Source organism: Nilaparvata lugens, unplaced genomic scaffold (genome assembly GCF_014356525.2).
Source record: "Nilaparvata lugens isolate BPH unplaced genomic scaffold, ASM1435652v1 scaffold6763, whole genome shotgun sequence".
NCBI lineage: Eukaryota > Metazoa > Arthropoda > Insecta > Hemiptera > Delphacidae > Nilaparvata > Nilaparvata lugens.
Genome location: NW_024092514.1, coordinates 3,226 through 16,034, shown reverse-complemented (window position 1 = coordinate 16,034; position 12,809 = coordinate 3,226). Strand labels below are relative to the sequence as shown.

The 12,809-nt window shown below is 35.6% G+C and overlaps 1 long non-coding RNA gene across 1 annotated transcript; it reads right to left on the bottom strand.

Annotated features, from left to right (window-relative positions):
* Positions 1-6: 6 nt before the first annotated feature.
* Positions 7-6,978, bottom strand: LOC120356434. Its single transcript, XR_005574029.1, has 3 exons — positions 6,843-6,978; positions 2,104-2,178; positions 7-920 (listed from the first exon to the last, which is right to left on the bottom strand). It is a non-coding gene; the product is annotated as an uncharacterized LOC120356434 (long non-coding RNA).
* Between the last annotated feature and the right edge of the window lie 5,831 nt (positions 6,979-12,809).

Sequence of the window (12,809 nt, the reverse complement as noted above, 5' to 3'; positions counted from 1 at the left end):
TTGGAAGAGTGACTTAGATCAAGATATGTTGAAGCAGAGTTTTCAAAAATCTTAGCATGGGAACACTCACTACTATGTTCAACTGAAGATGAATTGTTTTTGCATGCAAAGAATTGCCCTACAGAGTTTTTACTCACATTCAGTGAGGATATTTTAGTTTCTTTTAGAATTTCATTAAAATACTCGAAACCTTTGTGCCCAATTCTATTTTCACTCAAATCAAGTGTTTTGATTTGTGTGCTGGACAAGTATTGTGCTAGATCAATTATCAAATCACAATCTATATCATTGCCACTCAGATTGAGTGATGTGATTTTGGTATCTTTGAGAGCTTGTACTAACTTGATCAATTCATTTGAGAATAGGGCTTTATCTGATTCAGATCCAATAAAGGTAGTTGTTTTCGACTTTGTTGAATTTTGAATGAAATCTAGCCTAGTCGCCCTGATACTTTCAGGTGAGGTGATCTGACAGTAATAACATTCACTTTTGAAACACTTGACATCAGCAATTTCTCCACCATCCACAGCCCCAGCGTCGTTTGGATGAATAGTCAATGGGGTAGGCAAATGCTGATCATTCAATAACGAAGAATTACAGTTAGTCTGAGCTGAATCACTAGAGCTACTTTGCATGATGCATCCATGTAAGTGTCCCTCATCGATTGGGATAGCCTCTTGAGTTCTTGGCTTGCTATGGGAGAATTTTCTTTCTCAATAACCAAACAAGTGAAACGCTGAGTTTCACTTGACACAGATTCAGGCAATGTTGGTGGTGATGATGATAGATCCCTCATCAATGAGCTCATCACTGACTCGTAGGTCCAATCCATCACACTTGTCGAGTTATTCATGATGAAACTAGACTGTGTCACCAACTTCAAGTCACTTCATTCACTTGATTGTAGGCGAAGGCAAAATCTGTAAGACAAAAAAAGAACAAGAATTTGTAACATGAAGAGTAACATCTGATGAAGCTTGAATAAAACGATTTGAAATTGTCAAAATCACACATTTCTTATGAAATTAAGAATATAAAGCAATAATACCTTAAAGTCTCTCAATTTATTTAATGAATTGTGACAAAACAGGGAGAATTTGAAATTTTTTTTAAATTAATGCCAATATATCAATGTCATTAGTCTGTGCACACGGCTCTGACTCTACTAGCCGTTCTATAAAATTTGGGATTGCTCACTCATCTGCAAAATTGTCAACTGAAATGAATATCACACCCAGAAAAACGAACAAATGTTTGTAGAAAAGAACCCTCACCCCCTTGCACAGCCACACAACTGCTCTTACAGTCAGTCACAAGTACAGACTGAAATGGCAAGGTCCAATGGGAAGGTATTCTAGAATATTATTAGAAGGTATTCTAGAATGTATTCTAGGTACATAGGCAAGGCCTGTACAAATATTCTTTTAGAGAGACACTTTTATCGAGGCAGCATCAAACAAAACTAAAGAAGCTTGGACAGTGTTTTTGTTAGGAAAGAATTAGGTTTGAGATCTTGTATAACCAACAATGTGAAAGTTCGGATTGATCGATTGATAGGAAGATTACTGATAACTATTTCAAGTTTGTTGTGTTGCTAATGAAACAGGTTCACCCATAAATGTTTAAACAAACCTAGAGCAACATGGACAGTATTATTGTTAGGAAAGAATTAAGTTTGAAATCTTGTATAACCAACAGTATGGAAGTTCAGATTGATCGGAAGATTACTGATAGTGATAACTATTTTAATTTTATTCTATTGCTAATGAAACAGGTTACCCATTAATGTTTCCAATGTTATACAACTATTGAAGAATTTTAGGACACCAAATGAAGGAATAGTTTTTCAGAACATTACGGAGAGGAATCTTCTAAAAATAAATTAAAAAATGAAAGTTTTTCTGTGCGCAAGGACCGACCAAGCTCCCTTCCAAACTTGACGAGCAAACCTTCAAGGTGTTTGGCGAAAAAATGACAGTCATCATCGTGCCTCGAACCCAATTGGTGAATCCTTGTCAGGGAGAGGTTCGTGAAAGGCACGTTGCCTAAGAATGTTTATTAGGTGGGTTCCAAACCACAAGAGAGTGAAAAATAATGACTCACCTCCCAGCTGTCTAATGGTCCACTATCTCGTGTTCTTGCTGTCATCATCAGTAGGCCAAAGCCGAATGCCCAATCCTGAGTAAAGCAAATAAAACTACATTACATACATTCAGATCCTATGATCCAAGGAGAGAAATTGGCTTTGAGGTCTCTGGCGGGTCCAACTACCTGAAGGTAGAAATGCAACATGTTGATGGGATCGGAAAGGGTTGTCCTATTGTTTATAAAGGTGGCAATATTTCTTCCTTCATCCTTTTTCTATTGTTCTATGATAGTTGGCCATTTTCTCGATTTTGAGCCTTCCCTGTTGCTGTTGACTATAGAAAGCACGTTTCGGAGTAGATATTTTGTAGACCCATGAGAGGTCCGTACTGGCCGGTATGAAACTGTTATAAAATTAAACTTCAAACTTTCATTACACCACAAAATTCTTATTTCGAATCAAACCTTAAGTACCTAGTATACTTCATTTGATGAGAAAATAAAGTAAAAGAATTAAGAAATCATACTGTCTAGAGATCCATCTGTCTACGGCACACAGATAATAATCTTTTACTTTTACCATAGATACACACATAATCGTTTTCTTTTGCCATAGACAGATAGACCTTTAGAGAGTATGATTTTTCAATGCTTTTACTTTATCTTCTCGTCAAATGAACTATAGGTGGGTTAGTAGGTAGTTATAGATGTGGATAATTTATTACAAGATCCAAACTTTGAATCAGTGATGAACTGATTCAATTGCTTGACTAAATGTAACTCTTTCTTGAAGAAAACAATCCATTTTTAAACATAATATTAAAATTGAATTATTTGTGTTTTAGCTACAATATTCACTTATTATCTAGGGGAGCTTTAATTATTTTCGTGAAAATAAATCATGATTCGCTTACAGTCCTCACTGATGAAGAATCAACTCAAAAGCATAGTTAGTAATCGTCATAATCATAATATATATAATTATATTTAATTTAGTAAGCGGTGTAATTTTGTATCAATGAGTAAAGATATATTGGGGGGGGGGGCTTTGTAATAACACTAGTAACAACTATTATCATAGTCCTTAAACTCCTAAATCCATAGGTCCACTTGCCAATATGCATGTGTAGCCAAGTACTCCACATAGCTCCAAATCGTGCTGTCTTTAGATGACAAATCAACTTTGGGTCCAACTTTCATACTAGCCACCAACAATAGGCTGCATTCATAGACCTAGGAACAATAGCTGACCCTTTCCAACTACCTGTTGCCCTACCCAAGGTTAAAAATAGACTTGGACCCATCACAGGCCTTGAAGCCGAGAAATTAATATATATCGTTGAAAGTCTAATAAATTAATCCTGATGAATGGGAATATTAATGAATACAAGCGAATCTTGGACAGATTATTGCATGAGGAAATGAATAACAGTTACGGTACCGTACTGTACTAATTCAATATTTATACTGTTTATTATATTATCAATTCAATATTTAATACCGTACTAATTCAATGTTTACACAGCACCAGTTTAAACGTAATTTGAAATAAATATAAAGTATTGTTTGCTATAAAGTAATTTATACTGAGACTAAACCAGCAGCAAATTAAATTCAGTTTAAGCTTTTCAGTTTAATTCACAATGCAAATACGGCCTTTAAATGCCCGGTTTCTCAGTCTTTCAATAAACAACGCTATAGCTATCGATTCAATAAATTTTTATTGGTTCCTTAAACATATTTAAGGAACATGTTTTGTTTTTAAAATACTAGTGATCTACACTAATTTTAATTTTATTTTGTAATTTAATTTTTGTAACTTAATTTTTTGATTGCAACCAAAAATTTGACGAATTTATCCATTCCATAAATTAATATTTATAGGCTGGATTTTGGCACTATAAATAGTTTATCGAGAGATTTATGGATTCAATAAGTTTATGGAGCGTTCTAGAAACGCATTTCTCATATTTATCGATTCAGTAAAGTTATTGGATGATTGAACAGTTTATGGAACGACTGAGAAACCGGGCATTAGTGATATAAGTAAATCAGTTAAATACGAAAATAAATGTAAATATCATAAACTAATTCAAATTGAGTAATTGCATTCTATTTTTTTAATAGTGGATAATGCATATATTAAGCTTTGAGCTTGTGCATGAGTGATGGAATCAGTGCGTGGGTGATCGATGAGATACGGTAATGAAGCGACAATGTCTTACCGGCAACAAGTGTTTGCTAGCAGACTGAACGATGTACTTCCCAACCACTAGACTAACCTGGCCAAGGAATTCAAGACTAAAGCAAGCCATTTACTTGTTTTGTCCAACTTGAGGTCTAATATTCAATATTAGATCGACGTCGAACCGAGAATGGGGTGGTTGTGGGAGGGGCGAACGAGTTGGACAAGTCGGGTAAACAGTTCACCCGACTTATTCTACCTAGCAAGGTCAGCCCCCTATTCAGACTGAATGGCCTGCTCAACTTTAGCTTTTTAAATTAGTTCAATATACAAATAAGTATTTTAATCCTGACCGTTGCCAATACCGAGTCGATGATAAACTATCTGATAGTGCTATTTCTAACCTAAAATTCATTATTTTTTCATTTAAATTCCAATCAAATTTAAATATATTGTAATTTTTATTAACTAGTAGTTCTGTGAACAGTAGACCTCACGCAGTATTCTCATCCACATGTACCTGATTGAAACTGTAGACCTTATGGAAATACAGCAACATGACTGGCTTACATGTGTGTAATCACTTGTCAGCTGATTTATGATGGATAATAATTCTATAGTCTAATTTTTACTCTAATATTGGCGTATGAAGGAGGCTCCTTTTTCCTTTTATATTATCCTTGAAATGCATAATTTTCAAAAACCTTGTATATACGTCTACGCGCAATTAAAAAAGGAACATACCTGCCAAATTTCATGAAAATCTATTACCGCGTTTCGCCGTAAATGCGCAACATAAAAACATTTAAACATTATGAGAAATGCCAAACAGTCGACTTGAATCTTAGACCTCACTTCGCTTGGTCAAAAAATAAATTAATTAAAAATCATTGCGAGAATAAAGATATTCACTGTGATCTTTTAGAGTTGCCTCTTCAAAATTATTCTAGTTTTTAAACAGCTATTTTTGATATTGAAATTAAAAGTTTTATCAAGATGAGCTAACGTCGTTGTTTTTCCTCCTCTTCCATGAAAAAAATTGAGTCATTATTTTTAATAATATTACGGAGATAACATCGGTCGCCCAGCGATTGCACTTAGCCAAAAACTGGTTAAAACTGGCTGATCTGACAGCGTTGCGGAGCTAGAAAGGGATAGCGCTATCTGCTTTGTAGAATGATAGACAAGGATAGCAACACCAAGAACAATAGAAATAGAAATATATTTATTAGCCGATAAATACTTAAAATAGTACAGTGGGCCATGTCACATAAAAAATAATGAATAATAAATAAAAAATAATGCCATCATAACATAATATGGACCTCACTATAGTATGGTTTTATATGCACACAAGTGGTGCTAAATTTTCTGTTGCAATCGATGTTTAGGCCTAGGCAAGGTCGTACCCAGGGTGCGGGGGGGCTCACAGGGGTTGGACCCCCCCCCCTAAATTTTCAAGTACATAGACGAACTAATAAATTACTCAAGTAGTAGTTCTTTGCCCACAAAGAACTTCTGACAACACTTCAGTGCTTTTTACCCACCTCAGCAACATCAACTAAGAAAATAGATTTTGAATCTTTATGAAAATATGGTTGATCTGGAACTAGAATCTAGTGAGTATTCACTGTGGAAATTTGTTTTGGAAAAAACAAATGGAACAAGACAAGCCTTCTTCTGCCATAGAAGCATCGAGCCAATGCAATAAAGAACTTTTTCCGAACATATTCACCCTCCTAAAAATATTTGCTTCCTTGCCAGTGACCACAGCAACTGCTGAGTGGAGCTTCTCTACTCTCAAGCGATTGAAGTCGTTCCTGAGAAACGCATGTGGACAGGACAGACTAAGTGGACTGGCTCTAATGTCAGTTCACAGAAGCCATCACATCTCCACAAACGAATTGATTCATGAATTCACAAGGGAAAAGAAGAATAGATTTTGTTTTGTGATTTAATTCATAAATATTGTTATTTTCTATATACACAATTCTGTGGTGCATTAAACGATGCTAAGTTTATTTGTATTGTCTATATATTTATTTTCCTATTTGTCACAGCAGACCACATAACAAGGAAAATTATATTAAAGTTATCTCACATATACAGTTTATTTAATGCCATGAGCACCTTCTTGAGCCAGCCAGAGAGAACATAACAAACGGTTTTGTATGGAAATAGTCCAAGCGTCAAGCCCATCAAAGCTTCTTTTAGTCAATAAAAACATAATGGTCTGGAAAAGGGTTGTTTGAAATTTTTAAAGGGCCCTTAAATTAAATTACAATTTTTTTAACTTACAACCCCAGCCCCCCGAATTTTTTTTCTGGGTACGGCCTTGGGCCTAGGCCTATGTTATTTTTATGGCAAAACCACCAAAATTGGCTTGCACCTACTCATGGTATTTTTTTAACAGGCTACCGTATTAAAAAAATGTTACTAACCTCACTTTGCATAATAACAAGTTCAACACTCATAAAAACTTACAATTTTTCACATTTTATATAAAATTAGCTTTTAAGTAAGCCTAGATGAGACACTATGAGACATGAAGATTAATTTTTTATAAACTTACAACAGTTACTGGCTACTTATTTGTATTCTCTTTTAGGAGAAACGCACAAGTTGAGTTGATATCACTTTTCCGGCTTCCACCCACATGCGATCATGCCACAGAATATACAGAATGGAAACTTGTAATCAATCGCCTATCTAACCAATGCTTTTTACATGACCCCAATACTAAACACGTCACGTGACCTTGGGAAGTTCCAATCTTGGTCTTCTGATTGGCTCGTGGCAGTGAACAAAATCAATTTATTGATCCGGATCATTGAAGTGATCCAAATCTACCATCAATACTATTACAATGCGGCGCTTCCTAACAAGATGGCGGATTTTGGCGTCAGGGTAAAGCCAAGTTTCCGTACTGTATGTATACTGTGATCATGCCTCTGACTCAGACTCTGTGATCAAGCGATTGCGATTGCGTGTGCAAAGTCCGAAGTGTGCTCTACACTGTACAGAAAACGACGAGCGCCATCGCGCGAGAGTGTGGATGGCACTCGTTGTCTTTTGCACTTTCGTCAGCGCTCCACGTGTGTATTTTGTCAACTCCCAAAATTTATCATTTCAAATTAACTATTAGTTCTGTGAACAGTAGAACTCACACAGAATTCTCATCCACAAGTAACTGATTGAAACTATAGACCTTATAATAAATAATATGGAAATACAGCAATAGACTGGCTTTTCCAAACATTTTTGTAATCACTTGTCAGCTGATTTATATTGTAACAATCATCTCAGGCCTTGGTTTTCTAGGGGAAGTGGAAGAGAAAGTGAGGTACAGGTTGTTCAAGAAGGCAAATGAGTGGAAGAGCAGACATGACAATAAGGTGAAAAATTTGACTCAGTTCCAAATAGGTGACAAGGTATTAGTAAAGAATCATATGCCAGCAAACAGTAGCATAGGAATAATGAAAAAACTGTTGTTACTATATGTAGGACCATATAAGGTTAGTAAAATAAAAGGGGGAAATGAATATGAGGTTAAAAATGAAGATGGTATGTTGATAGGTACTTTTAATGTGGTAGAGTTAAAGCCATTCAAAGATTAAGGAATAGGTGAATTTTTAAGTTGTTGAGACAAGAAAAGGTATCCAGGCTGTAGGTAGTCAATAAGAATTGTCATTAGTTATTAGAGTAGTATGTAAGGGTATAGCCTTGTACACACGTCCGTACAGATTCGCGCGAACAATCGTATGTACATATGCCTCAACATTCACTGTACGTCCTTGTGGACGCGATCCACGTATGCCTCGGCATTCAAAAAGCTATCTGATTTGCAGACGACACGAAGACATGGTAGATGTGGATTTTCCACATGACAACAATGGCGTCATTCCATCATTGAAGATAGTTATCACAAATTGCAGCAGTATCATTTTATTTCAATGAATTATATAATAAAATCAAAAATAAAACTTGACAAACAATGTTGGTGGGTTGAACAATTGTAGGTTGAAGTAAGGAAATAAATTGCTACATGACATAAGATTGACAGTTCAAACTTTATTAGATTGTCAAAACATTATCTTGTTAATATACTCAATCTAATTCAACTAGTTATCTAAACAAAAATCATATCATAATGAGGGAATCAATAACTCCACAAGAACGATTGGCTCTAACTTTGAGATTCTTGACATTAGGCAATTCATTTGTTGGTTTCCAATATCTATTCTGAATCTCAAAAAAAGAAAATTTCTACAATAATTCCAGAAGTTTTGATGACCTAATCAAAGCACTTAACACTGTCTCACAAAATTGACAGTCTTCTTTAAGGAAATTAGCCATAAATTGAATCAAATACTAAGTTGCTGCCCATTTTAAACTAACTCTGCTCATACACATGACAAAACAAGATTCTCCAAAAGATTAGCTTCAAGATCTACCTTTAAGGGAATACTAATTCAAAGTTTGAATAAATCTCTCTATAGATAGCCTAGCTATCTAAAACATATAATATCATATTGAAGATTACAATTTTAATTAACAACTCTGATTGATAACATGAAACAAACACAAGATGATTTGATAGTCACAGTAAAATAATATTTGAGCTATACTTTCTTGTAGGAGCCCTTTAGAGAAGCTTTTTTCACTTAAATTATGCTGTTCTAAATTTGTTAATCATGATACAAATTATATATTCAATGCATGTTTCTATTTAAATATTTGACAATCCACATATCCTACAAAATTACAAAAATCCTACAATTTACAATTAGTTATTGGATCACAATTTGATTTGTCATTCATTAACCTAATTCATTGGAATTAGGTTATGACGCCTTCAATGTTTACGTTTTGCCTCACCCGTATGGCAAAATCGCGTCCACACGTACATTCAATGCTCGCCCGAGGCGCCTTTGAGCACGCCAAAATACCGACAGGGTTCCGGTTCGCCCACATGCCTCAGCGAACAGCGTCCACACGTGCGAATGCAAGCCCATACACGTATGCTCACCCGAGGCAAACGTACGTGTGTACACCGTTTATGGCAAACAAGCAACAACCAGTCTCAAAAGTGTGAGTGAAACCTGTCGAAATTATCAATAATAGTGATAAAGAATTCTAGGCACATTTTGTTCAAGTACAACATCAACTCAACCACAGGAACAACGCAGAATCACATCACCAGCCCACTACACCACCCCACCAGTAACGATGCCACATCAACCGTCCACACCATTACTCCATGTAATGTCAGTCTGAGGCAAAGCTACACAGCAGTCCCAGAAGCTATGATTATCCATCACAATGCCGCAACTAAATTAATCCAGCAAATCGTCACAATTCTTTAGCCATGTCATCCTCATCAACATCTCGGCAACATGTGATGGGGGATTTTGTAACAAACATCTCAGGCCTTGGTTTTCTACAGCTACAAGCCAGGCCAAGACAGTCTTCGACTTGCAACTTTCTGCCTCAAAACGTACAAAAGGAACCAGCTTATGGCAAAGGGGGGTAGAGGTTGAAACAATGATGGTCAAAAGTCTAACAGTGAAATAACCGACGCTGACCAGTGACAAAAGGGTGGCAGCCAGACGCCAGGCGTGAGTGGAGTGCCATCAGATAGGGGGCAGCACCAACTGGGGCAGTGATCCAAGGAGGAACAATGGTTCGAGGGTTGGCGAGCACGTGGAGTTGGGAACACGAGGACACTTTTTGGTGAACCATGGCAAGTATAAGATGTCTGAGGAGTGAGCAGCATACAGCCCGCAGCCCTAGGGGCTGAAATGGAGTCCTGTTTCCAGAAAACCACAACCACATCAACACCACCACATTAAAACCACCATTAAAGAAAAATAATTGAAATTCATAATTTGTGATGTAAAGTGAGCAGTTTAAAAGTGCGCGAAAAGGCCATGGTCCACGGGGTACTCATAAAACATAAGGTTAGTGTAATTTTAAGTTGTTGTTTGTTTGCCACACTGGTTATTTTCTTGTATTCTTGTTGTTTAAATAGGGTTTGTTTTCTTTTCTATTTGTCATATATAATGTGCATTATTCTATTTAAATATTGAGACTCTCAAAAAACATTATTATTAAAATTATATTCCATACTTCGGTGTTTGCTTAACAGAGTAATTACTAAAATTTCGAAGGACATTATTGATATATTTAATCAACATTGAAAATCTCGTTTGTTTCTTTGTAAAGTGTCAATTTCAATTTGCCTTTTGCTTATTTTCATTATAATTATCTAATGATTCTAAATTGTCTTGTGTTGTTATTTCACAAGTATCATTAGATCCCCTCCCTTCTTTATTGTTTTAATCATGTTGTGAAGCAATATAGTTGGGAAAGATGTATAGCTCCTCATTTATTGATTGCTGGACTGCGTCTTTATTAAAGTGATGTACATTGTTTTTATATAGTTCAAATAAATTCGTGTCTCTGCTAAAGAGTTATGCTGTGGTAGTTGTTTATTCAAATTTTGAGGGTCGTTCCCTAGTAATTAATGTGGCGCCTGGGTTATAAATTTCAAATTTTATATTATCAAATTTTCATATTACTATTTAAATTTCAAAGTCACCATATATTAAGCAATCAGTAAGTGTAGATCTAGACAAAGTTGGCTCATCAACATGAGGCAAATACTGTCAAGAGTAACCTGGGATTATACCATAATAAGGCACGAATTACTATTCGATTTATCATTGTTTATTATTATTTTATTTTAATTCTTGGGAGATCTATGAAAATCAGGGGGATATAAACTAAAAATGGGAAAGTAGATGTGAGTTTCTTAATGGTTATAATTGGAAATTTTTGAAGTTAGAAATAGATTGTTATTCATTCAAACTGGAAGTTCATTAAGAAATCAAAAACTGAATTAGTAAGTGGGTTATCAAGTAATCATATAGTTGCAATAATTACGAGATATAGGGATGATCACATGAAGTAGGTTGGATATAAATAGTTGATGTGGCGATTAGAATTGATTAGTCATTTTAGAGAAATGTGTGTTTTTTATTCTGTGCAAATTAGTAAGTAATTTTTATGTTGATAATTAGGAATTATGGTTATCAGTATTCATTTTTGAAATAATGGGGTGAAAGATACAGTGTAGCCTATTATTGATTTGAAGTATGAACGGAATATTTGAATTATTAGGTACTGTAGGTAGTTTATGTAGCATACCAGTGGCAACAACAACATAGTTATAAGTTTATTTTGTAGACTCCTGCAGATCTGGATACCTGTCTCAAGTAATAGTTATAGGTAGTTTAGTCTAGTAGTAATTGCTTTTGAATTGACCGCATGTCAAGAGTTTGCTAATTTTAGAAATACATAGTTAGGAATATACAAGTGTAGCAGTTGATTGGGGTTTTATCTCAAGTTTTAAATATAGGATACTTTCCACGGCAACTAAGAATAACTTTCATAGTAAAGGTTTAGAATAGGAGACTGCAGTCAAGAGTTAGTGAAAGTGACTGACAAGTCAATTGTTGAGATAGAGAAGAAGGGGTGCGAAAGTGAAAGGGAGGATTGTCTGGCCGATGGGGGAGTGTGAGCTAGCTGGTAGTAAACAAACAATGACTGCTCGCTTATAGTAGTACCAAACAATAAACAGATGTTCTGGCAGTTCGAAGACGTGGGGGAATTTCTTGGGTGATGTAATGTTATTTATATCATATATTGAATAATAATATGGGTGGTGGATTCATGGAGGATCGGCAGCCTTGATTGTGGGTTGATTAGTTTGTGCTTTCCTCCCCTTCCTCCTCTCCAAAAGAGGCAAGATAACCTTTCTCCCTCACCCCTCCTTCATCCTCACCATTTATCTTTCAACCCAGCACTTCAAGAAGCGTGCTCGAGAAGTCAACAACGTTTCGTTCTGTGGCGTTTGAGTTGAATGCAATTACCTTGTTCCATTTCATGATATATGTACAATATCATATAGGCCTACACATGAAGGCAGGATATCACCAGTAACTTCTACACTCGAGATATACAGTCCACTTCCTTGCCAGTTCCAAGGTTAGTGCAAATTGATAGACTTCCTTTTGGGGCTGTCGATGTTTTCGTGAATTAAATCTTAACTGTACCCCAATCCATAGGTTTGGGGACAGGACGGGATCACCACATGGTCCTACCAGGCCTGGGATATGTTCTATTTCCAAGAGATTTATTTTTCAATTTAAATTTCAATTTGTTAATAGTGGAGTTACTTGTTGATACATGCACTGATATCCATGTTAAATCCAGTTACAAAGTTCCTTTCCAAATCTCCTTGTTTATCTAATCAGTTACTTAGTTACAATGGCAAGCCCACAAGCCTTGCTTACTATTCGTGTGAAGAAGAAAGAAACTTTGTTTAGCAGTGTTCAACAAGCTTATGACTTGTTGAAGGACATCAATGATCCTAAAATTCAATCTCAATTTTTGATAAGAAGCATATCTATTGAAAATGCTGTGAAAGAATATTCTGCACTCTTAGATGAAATCAATGAATTATCTATTCAAGTTG